We start from the raw sequence: 11693 nt of genomic DNA, 5'->3' as shown, positions 1-11693 counted from the left end.
GACATCACAGACAGGGCTTTAAAAGAAATACCACCGTCGGACGTCTGGACGACATCACAGAAAGGGCTTTAAAAGAAATACCACCGTCGGACGTCTGGGCGACATCACAGACAGGGCTTATAACAAAAGTAAATAACAGGTCCGCCACCGTCGGACGTCTGAGCGACATCGCAGACAGGGCTTATAATAAAAGGAAATAACAATTAGTCCATCGACAAGAATAATCTTTTAACCGGATTTATCACACATAAATCCCACCGGAGTTTTGTCACTGAGGCTGATACCTCACAAGATAAGATAGTTATAGTACTCGAACAAAGTACAAGATAATCGAAAGGTTGAGACTCTGCAGAGTTTGGAAGAACTGAACACAGCCAACGGATTTCCGGAGTCACGAAGGACTAGTTCCGTTTATGGTTTTTTCGGTAGAAACACATTTAACTAGTACACACCCATTTCACCTCACGTTGCCAGGAATCACCCTGGCCAACGTCAAGAAAAACTTTGAGACGGGGAGGCCACAACCTTGAATAGCTTGGTATCAAATTTCTTTACGCGCGCTCTAAGGGGTGCCCCCCTCTCGGTCCCAACCGGAAACACCCATGCCCCCTGACCAGATGACGGGCTTTAATCCAGGGCCATGGAACCCTCATCCCGGCCCCTCCACTTGGTGTGTACCAGGAAAACGATTTGCAACTTACTATGCCATATTCCTTTCGGAAAACATGTGACAGTATAGGGTGGAATGAATGGGAATGTGAATGGTGTCATGACGACACGGAAGTCAAATAATCTGGTATAAGACTGGCATATCACAACACTGCCATCTTACCCATCCTCATACCAACACATGTCTTTGCAAATATGTATCCAACAACATAATGCTTTCCGAAAACATACTCTCCGATTATGTGCATGAGATGTATCATGCAAAGTGATGTTCATAAACATGCCATGACTATACTAAAATGCAAACATGCAACAACACTCATCATATCAAGAGTTCAAACATGCTTGCCTGGTTCGGAGTAGTCGGAGTCTAACTGTGCGAAGTTTGCCGCTCCGTCACCTCCTCCGGTATCTACGGTATAAAGAAAATACGCACGTAACGTAAATACTGTGAGTGTACAGAAAAGTGCTCCAAATATTTTTCAAATAAATATGATAAAAAACTAGACAAAAATGTAAAGAGAACAGAAGAAGAGTCACTCAAAAATTCCCTTCTGTTAAAAAGTTAAAAGTGTTTTAACCCAAGGACTCATCTGTAATGAAATAGAAAACTCCCAGGGGGTTCTACGGAAAAGTACAGATAACGTTTCGTTTAAGAAAAATAAAAACAACAGCTGTGAGGCTGATAGGCGGGCCCTACCTGTCGGGTTTGAAAGTGCAAAGAAAGGAACAGAGCGCGGCGCCGCCCGAGAGGTGCGGTGGTCGCCGGCGGCGATGCACGGCGAGGCAAGGTGATCGGAGTGTACCTTCAAGACCAGTGCACCGTTCCGCCTCTGTGGGTGGTGGTGGTGGTCGCCGGCGAGCACTGTGTCGACGGTGGCCTTAGCTCCGGCGGACGGCGGTTCGGGTAGTCGTGGGTCTCGTCGGAGGGTGCTGGGGAGATGAAATTGAGGAGGGGGTTAGACTTGCGGTAGCACGAGGGGGTCATTGACGTGATTAGGGCGCCAGAGATGGCCTCACCGGAGTGAATCATGGTGGAGGCCGAGGCAGAACGGGGCGGCCGGAGCTGGGGAAGAGGACCTCCTCGGGGTCCCCTTGGTGACCTGGCAGGGTGCTGGTGAGGTGCAAAGGGGGTGTGTGCTCGAGGGCGAGCTCGGGAGCCCTTTATATAGGCGGTCCGAGGCGGTGGCCGGGAACGGGATTCTCCGGCGAAGCTTACGGCGGCGCAGGGCATTGGTCAGGGTGGTTTAGAGGTTGAGCGCCGTCGTGCGGGTCCACTGACTCCATTTTGGAGCAAAGCGCGTCGGGATACGGAGGTTTAGGGGGAGCTCGACGGAACGGGGTTGCGCGGGCCTGTCGGCGGCAGGGAGCGTGCTCTGCGCATGTCGCGCCACGGCGACGGCGCTGCATGCATGCGCTGGCAAGGAGGTGGCCACGCGGAACCACCAGGTCGCTTGGGTGGCGCCGAATGGCGTTGAGCCGCCGTTCTGCTTTCTGTCGGCCGCTACGGCGCTACGGCCGCCGCAGGACACGCTGGCACAGGCGGGCCAGGGCGCCACCGACGCCAGGAAGGCGCCAAGTGCGCGTGCGGGATGCTGTCCAGGGGGAAGGGGCCGTGTGCAACGTGCCAGAGTGCACTGTCGATGCGTGACTGAATCTGACGAAGGAAACAAACACTGAATGTCTGAATTTTACTGAATGTGGCTAGAACAGTGCATGCAAGGTGTTTGACAGAATGTTCCAGGTATGTAGGGATTTTTCCTTGAGCTGGATTTTGGTGGAGGGGCCTCCTATTGCACCTAGAGGCTGCCTGAATATTTGTGGAATTTTTGGGGAGGTATAGATATGAATTTCACCAAATTTGGCAAATCTGGGCCAAACTTGCAGTGAGTGTAATTTGAAATATTTGAACAGGAGAAGAGTGGATCAAGATGGTTCTGGGTTGTGGGTTCAAGGGACTATCCAGGGGTGTTGAGTTGAGATCAAAAATCAAGAGCATTAGGGTACTTGCTTTGTAATCCACCTAGGTTCAAAAGAGAAGACAAAATTATTTTGGGAGGAGAATTAATTGGAATAAAATCCCAAAAGTGGATTTTATTAGTTTGGACAGAATGATAGGGTTGAACTAAAGTGGGAGGAAAGGTTTTGGGAAAATTTTACCATGGGTGGCATGGCAAAAATTTGGAAGGGATCAAAACCAAATAAAAACCCAAAACAAAAAGGGGCTTTTCATTTCAAATGAAACCAAAACCAGAAAAAGGATTTTTAAGAGGGCAAACTTAGAAGATGGTTTTTAGGAAGGGTTTTAAATGACCTTCTTTCAAACCAAGCAAGGCTCTCTTGAAAAACAAACCACCAAAATTTTTGGAGTGTCACAGTTTTGGTGCCTTACGTTCCATTAATTCGGCTAAGGTAGCATAGGGAGAACTACTGCGATTGTGCCCTGGTTCTTCCAGACGAGCACCTCAGTAGAGAAAGCACAAAATTGACCGACATGATGTGGCGAGCGCTGGTCGCTGTTCGAGAGGTCTTAAAATCCTTAAAGATTTTTCCGCTTTAGGCGATAATTCGGCTTTATCCGATATAGGCGTGTATAGCGCCCCAATTCGGCCTTCCGGATCCTAGGGGCTTCGCCAAAATTTAAAATTGTAGACTTCTATGGCTAAGTGAAGGTTATAAAGCCGTATAGTCCGATTGCCTTGTTCGCTGCGCTGGACACCTCCTTAAGGGACCAAACATTTGGATAAAGAGTGTCCTGGTTTTCCACGAACACCCCAGTACTAGTTACACGGGGGCGGAAGCCGACGACTGGCCTACTTTCAGAATTTGATTAACAGCCACACAGAAGGTAATATTTTAAATAACAAAAGCGCTACATAGCACAAGTAACTTCGTCTTTAAATTACAAACATGACAGAGGTGAATTCATTCAAAAATTATGTCTTTGGTACATTCATCGGCCACGAGGCAAGCACCCTTCATCACACCATCATAATACTTCTTGGGGACGCGACGCGGCTTGCCCTCTGGCGGCCCGTCCTTCACCAGCTTCTCCGCATCCAGCTTGCCCCAATGCACCTTTGCACGGGCAAGGGCCCGATGGGCACCCTCAATGCAAATGGATCGCTTGATAACTTCCAGTCGCGGACAAGCATCCACCATCCGCTTGATCAGGCCGAAGTAGCTGGTGGGCAGAAGCTCACCAGGCCATATCCGGACTATGAAATCCTTCATAGCCACTTCGGCCGCGTTGTGGAATTCGACCAACTGCTTCAGTTGGTCACTCAGAGGCGTTGAATGTTCGACCCCAGCATACTGGGACCAGAACAGCTTCTCTGTTGAGCTCCCCTCCTAGGCACGGTAGAACTCCGTACCATCTGATACGCTCCGTGGCAGATCTGCGAATGCCCCTAGAGAGCTCCGGACTCGGGTAAGTAAAAGAAACGCCTCCTCCACATGTTTGCTTTGCATAAAGAATTTCTTACCCGCCGTTATCTTTTTGGCCTCCTGGATCTCCTGTTGTGCCCTCTCGGCTTCGGCCTTGGCGTCTTTTATATTGGTAAGGGCCTTCGCAAGCTCGGCCTCTTTTGCTTTAAGCTCATACTCCGCAGACTCGAGCTTCTTGCCGAGCTCCTGGAGCTCTTCTTGTACTTCGCCCACTCGGGCTTCTTGCTTTTTGCGCTCCTTGCGCTCCAAGGCCGCTTTGTGTTCGGCCTTGGACAGTGCCTTCTTGAGAGACTCCACTTCGGTGGTGGCCTTTGTTACCAAACCACGACGTTTCGTTGTTAGCATAATCAAATTTTATTTACACTTTACTATGTGAGAGAGGGGAATCATTTACCTTTGCTCTCCTCGAGCTGCCTCCTCGTGAGGCCGAGCTCTCTCTGTGCCCGCTCCAAGTCCTGCATTAGGCCGGCGATTTCAGCCGTGCGAGCAGCAGCGGCCATCAGCATAGCCTGTTTATTTACATTCAAACTTATTGTTAGACTCCTGCGGATTATAATTGACCCTCCATTTGGTTTTTCCTTCCGAACACCAAACAGAGTATCAGGGGCTACTACCTATCGGGTGGTAATTTCACACATTCTTACTTACCTCAATGCCTGTGAGGAGGTTGGTGCATGCTTCGGTTAGTCCGCTCTTGGCAGACGAAACCTTCTGAATCACCGCACTCATAAGAGTACGGTGCTCTTCATCTAGGGAAGCGCCGCGAAGCGCTTCCAGCAGACAATCCGGCGCCTCGAACGCAACGAAAGTCCTAGATACAAATGGCCCTCCCTCCCTAACGAGGGGCTGCCCGCCTAAGTCTGGAACCACTGAGGGCTCTGGAACAGTGTTCGGCTAAGAGCCCGGCTTACCGTGGCTCTCATCAACATGATCCGCGGGGATCTTGAACCCCGCGAGCCTGACGTCTGGGATGCCGCCTTGAGGCGCCTCCAGGGCCACCTCCCCCATCTCTGGGAGCCTTTGGGACAATACCTCCGTGTCGTCCGCAGGCCGAGGAGAAGTGGCCGTCGGGAGTGAGTTCATTGTTGACTCACTCAGGGACCCGTCCGACGACGACACTTCGGGATGGGCCATGGCCGGACTGCATACAAGTTTGGCGTTATAACAAAACTATGAAGCAAAATTACGATGGAGTGCGGATACTTACGATCGCACTAGGGGCTTCTTCCTGGGCAGCCACCCTTCCTCGCTATCGGCTGCGGTGGCGGAGTAGTCCGTAAGGGACTTCTTTCCCTTCTTGGACGTCCCAGTCTCTCCAACCGGGGTGGCCTTCCTCTTCTTCCTCCCCCCCCCAACACGGGGAGGTGGAGTTTCTTCTTGTTCCTCCCCGCCTCCGCGGGAGGAATCAGCCTCATCATCATCGGACGACAAGGGTATGACGGCCTTGCACCGGGGGCCTCTTCTGGCCCCCTGGTCCGCCGTCTCAGGCCCCCCATCCTGTCCGGATATGGTGGCTTCTTCTTCTTCTCCTTCTTCCCCTTCGGGGGAGGAGTCTTCCTCGTCCTCTTCAGATGAGGCTTTGGGCGCAGCCTTACCCCGGAGACCCTTTCGGGTCCCCGAGGCCTTCTTATTGGCCTTGTTCTCCGGCCCCATGTAGGGCGTCGGGACCAGCATCTTCGTCAGCGGATCAGTAGCCGGGCTTTCCGGCAAAGGAGCCGGACAGTCTATCTGCTCCGCTGTCTCCACGTACTCCTGAACAAGTATACACAATCACTTAGGAATTCCCCATGAATATATTGGGAAGAACCGAACCAAGTGGCAGCCTGAGAACTCACCTGGGTAGGGTGCCACGCGGCATGGAGCCCACGGTCCTCGGTTATGAGGGGAGGTACTTCGGAGGCCTTGAACAACACCTTCCACGCGTTTTTGTGCTTGATGTCGTAGAGCCTCTAGAGCGTCTGGTGTTCGGCCGGGACGAACTCCCAAAGATTGAATGCCCGCCTTTGGCACAGCAGAATCCGACGAATGATCATGACCTGGATCACGTTGACAAGCTTGATGTTCTTGTCCTTCATGCCCTTGACACAGTTGATGAGTCTGGTCAGCTCTGTAGATTCGCCCCATAACAGGCCCTTCTGTTCCAAGGAGGTGAGCCACATAGGGGTTACAGATCGGAACTCGGGGGCCACCACCCAGTTGGCATCACGCGGCTCAGTGATGTAGAACCACCCCAATTGCCACCCCTTCACGGTTTCCGCAAAGGAGCCGTCAGGCCAGGTGACGTTAGGCAATTTGCCCACCATGGCTCCTCCGCACTTTGCTTGCTGGCCGTTCACGATCTTCGGCTTCACGCAGAAGATTTGGAGCCACAAGCCGAAGTGAGGCTTGATGCGGAGGAAAGCCTCACATACGACGATGAACGCCAAGATGTTGAGGACGAAATTCGGGGCTAGATCATGGAAATCTAGCCCGTAGTAGAACATGAGCCCGCGGACGAAGGGGTGGAGTGGAAACCCCAGTCCACGGACGAAGTGGGCAAGGAACACAACCCTCTCCTGGGGTCCTGGGGTTGGAATGACCTGCCCACCATCTGGTAGCCGGTGCGCTATGTCTGCGGCCAAGTATCCGGCCGCCCGAAGACTTGCGATGTTCTTCTCCTTCACAATGGAAGCCACCCATTTTCCTCCTGCTCCGGACATGTTTAGCTATGCGGAGAAGACTTGGACTAGGGCGCTGGAGCTCGAAGAGGAAAGAGTGGGCAGAGGAGGATAAGGCGTGGGTAAGAATGGGGAACTTTATCCCATTATAGAGGCGACGAAAGTGGAGCACCTCCCCACTAGCCTATTGAGAATCGCTTACTTCCCAAGCGCCACGATTGATGGCACGGGGGGATTACCAATACCCGTATTGATGAGAATCTCGTGATAATGGGACATGATCTCTGCTTTGACAAGACGTGTCAAGTAAACCGCCTCGCAATGCGTGTTGTGGCTGGTTGTGAAAAAACGGTTCGAACAATGACCTGGCTGTAATGGCATGTCACGTCATCTAAAACTTGTCAGCGGAAGTATCATTCTCTCTACGGTGGTATGTGAAGATCATTTTGCAGATCCGGACACGACCTACGTGTTCGATAATAACCTTGGAGTATTCGGAGGAGGAACCCGCCTTGCAATGCCGAAGACAAGACTGCGCGCCGGACTCATCGTCATTGAAGCCTGGTTCAGGGGCTACTGAGGGAGTCCTGGATAAGGTGGTATCCGGACAACCGGACTATATTCATCGTCCGGACTATAGAAGCGTCAAGATACAAGACTCAAGACTTCGGCTCATGTCCGGATGGGACTCTCCTTTGCGTGGAAGACAAGCTTGGTGATTCAGATATTATGTTTCCTTCCTTGTAACCAACTCCATGTAAACCCTAGCTCTCCGGTGTCTATATAAGCCGGAGAGGATGGTCCTTAGAAGGCCGATCACAATTACAATCATACCATCATAGGCTAGCTCTTAGGGGTTAGCCTCTATGATCTCGTGGTATATCTACTCTTGTACTACACGTGTCTTCAATATTAATCAAGCAGGAAGTAGGGTTTTACCTCCATCGAGAGGGCCCGAACCTGGGTAAACATTGTGTCCCTTGCTTCCTGTTACCATCAGCCAAAGACACACAGATCGGGACCCCCTACCTGAGATCCGCCGGTTTTGACACCGACAAAGGGTAGGCCAATTAAAACCATATTGTAATACCTTATGTGTAGTTCTATCACCAGCATGGTGTCCTCCGTAGGCCTCAGAGTGACACTTGCATAGGATCTGTTCCTGTTCATGCTCAGGTATACAACATCTAGCAACACCATCCACTCCTTTATAAAGATGTGGGTCATCCTAGAAGTAATGTCTTAAATAATAGAAAAACTTTTTCTTTTTTTGGTATGTGAAACTAGGTGGTATGAATTTAGAAACAATATAATTAGCATAATCAGCATACCAAGGAGTACTACGAGAAGCATTTATGGAAGCTAATTGTTCATCAGGAAAACCATCATCAATAGGTAGTGAGTCATCAAGAACATTTGCTAACCTAGACAAGTTGTCTACTATGGGGTTCTCAGCTCCCTTTCTATCAACAATATGTAATCAAATTCTTATAGCAAGAAAACCCACATAATGAGTCTAGGTTTAGCATCTTTCTTTTCCATAAGGTATTTAATAGCGGCATGATCAATGTGAACAGTAACTTTGGAATCAACAATATAAGATCTAAACTTATCACAAGCAAACACAACTGCTAAAAATTCCTTTTCAGTGGTAGCATAATTCCTTTGAGCATTGTCTAGAGTTTTACTAGAATAATGGATAACATTTAATTTTTTTATCAACTCTTTGTCCTATAATAGCACTAACAACATAATCACTAGCATCACACACATAATTTCAAAGGGTAGGTTCCAATCAGGCGGTTAAACAATAGGTCCAGAGATTAAGGCTTTCTTAAGGATTTCAATTGCTTCTACACAATTATCAACAAAGACAAATGGAAAATCTTTTTGCAGAAGATTAGTGAGAAGCCTAGAGATTTTACAAAAGTCTTTAATAAATCTCCTATAGAAACAAACATGACCAAGGAAACTTCTTATACCTTTGATATCTTTAGAACACGACATTTTTTCAATAGAATCAACTTTAGCTTTATCAACTTCAATATCCCTTTCGGAGATCTTATGCCCCAAGACAATACCTTCATTGACCATAAAGTGGCACCTCTCCCAATTAAAGAAAAGATTAGTTTCTTCACATCTCTGCAAAACTCGGTCAAGGTTTCTTAGGCAGTCATCAAAAGATGTCCCGTAAACGGAAAAGTCATCCATGGAAACCTCAACAATCTTTTCACAAAAGTCATAGAATATAGCAGTCATAAATCTTTGAAAGGTAGCAGGTGCATTGCGTAAACCAAAAGTCATATGTCTATGAGCAAAGGTACCAAAAGGGCAAGTAAAAGTAGTTTTTTCTTGATCCCCTTGTGACACTGGTATTTGAGAAAAACCAGAGTATCCATCTAGAAAGCAAAAGTGTGTATGTTTTGGTAGTCTTTCTAGCATTTGATCAATAAAAGGCAAAGGGTAGTGATCTTTCCTAGTAGCTTTATTTAGTTTTGTGAAATCGATTACCATTCTATAACCCGTGACAATTCTTTGTGGAATAAATTCATTTTTATCATTAGGAACAACGATAATACCTCCCTTCTTAGGGACACAATGAACATGACTTACCCATCTACTATCAGCAATAAGATAAATTATACCTGCTTCCAGAAGCTTTAATATTTCATTTCTTACCACTTCTTTCATCTTCGGATTCAACCATCGCCGGTGATCAACAACTGGTTTAGCATCAGGCTCCATATTAATTTTATGCTGACATAGAATGGTACTAATGCCCTTAAGGTCGTCAAGACTATATCCAATAGTGGCACGATGCTTCTTCAGAGTTTTCAATAATTTCTTTTCTTCATGCTCTGAAAGGTTAGCACTAAGAATAACAGGATATATCTTATTTTCATCGAGATAAGCATATTTCAAGGTATCAGGTATTTGCTTAAGTTCAAACATGGGGTCACTCTTGGGTGGTAGGGGATCCCCAAGAGTCTCAATACGCAAATTATGTTTCAAAACAGACATCTGTTTAAAGAATACTTCATCTATTTCTTTTCTTTCGTTCATGAACATATCATGTTCATGGTCTAGCAAATATTGTTCTAAGGGATCAGTAGGAGGCACTACAATAGAAGCGAGACCAATAATTTCATATTTATTAGGCAATTCTTTATCATGGGGTTGTCTACAAAATTTGGAGAAGTTAAACTCGTGAGACACATCTCTGAAACTTACACTAACAGTTTCTTTCTCACAGTCTATTTTAGCATTAACAATGCTCAAGAAAGGTCTACCAAATATAATGGGACAAAAATCATCTTGTGGGGAACCAAGAACTAGAAAATCAGTAGGATATTTTATTTTCCCACACAAGACTTCAACATCTCTAACAATCCCAATTGGTGAAATAGTATCTCTATTAGCAAGCTTAATAGTAACATCAATATCTTCTATTTCAGTCTATTTCAACAGGTGCAATACCATTCATCATTTCTTGGTATAAGATAAAAGGGATTGCACTCACACTAGCACCCAAATCACATAAGCCATGATAACAATGATCTCCTATTTAACACAGACAACAGGCATGCCAACAACAGTTCTATGTTTATCTTTTTCATCGAGTTTGGCGATTCTAGCAGCTTAATCACATAAATAATAACATGCCCATCAATATTATAAACAACAAGATCTTTAACCATAGCAATACTAGGTTGAACTTTAATTTATTTAGGGGGTGTAGGTGTTCTAGTATAGCTCTTACAGACTACGGCTGAATCTTTAGCATGTTCCTTTATTCTAACAGGGAAATGTGGTCTCTCAATATAAGTAGTAGGAATAACAGGATCAACATTATAAGTGACGGTTTCTTTTACAGCCTTAATGGTTTCTACTATTTTCACTTTAATGGGAGGATGATATTTAAACCACTTCTCCTTAGCGAGATCAACATGAGTAGCAAATGATTCACGGAAAGAAGCTACTATCTCAGAGTCAAGTCCATATTTAGTGCTAAATTCACGAAAAGCATTGGTATCCATAAAAGATTTAACACAATCAAATTCATGCTTTATACCTGACTCCTTACCTTCGTTGAGCTCCCAATCTTCAGAGTTGCGTTTAATTCTTTCCAAAAGATCCCATTTGAATTCAACAGTCTTCTTCATAAAAGAACCAATACAAGAAGTACCGAGCATGGATTGATCATTACGAGAAAGTCGAGCATAAAAATTCTAAAAAATAATTTCTCTCGAGAGATCATGATTGGGGCATGAATATAACATTGACTTAAGCCTCCCTCAAGCTTGAGCATACTTTCTCCTTCACGAGGCCAAAAATGATATATATAATTCCGATCACAATGAACCAGATGCATAGGATAAAACTTCTGATGAAATTCCAATTCCAGTCAGTTGTAATTCCAAGATCCAATATCATCGCATAGCCTATAGCACGTCAATGCCTTTCCCTTAAAAGATAAAGGGAAGACCTTCCTCTTGACTTCATCTCCGGGCAAACATGGAAGCTTAAACAATCCACAAACATCATCCACAAAGATTAGATGTATATCAGGATGTAGTGCTCCATCTCCTGCATAAGTATTAGCTAGCAGTTTCTCTATCATACCCGAAGGAATTTCATAATAAATATTTTTAGTAGGTTCAGTAGGTTGAGGAGATACTCTTTGTTCTTCCGTTCGAGGTGAAGATACCCTGAACAAACCACTCAAAGGAAAAGTGACAAGTGACAGTAAATTTCAGCACACAATATAAATTTTTCCTTACCAAATTCCACTCACCAAAGGCGCTTCACCCCCTGGAAACAGTGCCAGAAAAGAGTCTTGATGACCCACATGTATAGGGGATCTATCATAGTCCTTTCGATAAGTAAGAGTGTCGAACCCAATGATACGTCCATTTTGCA

The sequence above is a fragment of the Triticum dicoccoides genome, chromosome 1B (assembly GCF_002162155.2).
Source record: "Triticum dicoccoides isolate Atlit2015 ecotype Zavitan chromosome 1B, WEW_v2.0, whole genome shotgun sequence".
Taxonomy (NCBI): Eukaryota; Viridiplantae; Streptophyta; class Magnoliopsida; order Poales; family Poaceae; genus Triticum; species Triticum dicoccoides.
This window is presented reverse-complemented; position numbering follows the sequence as displayed.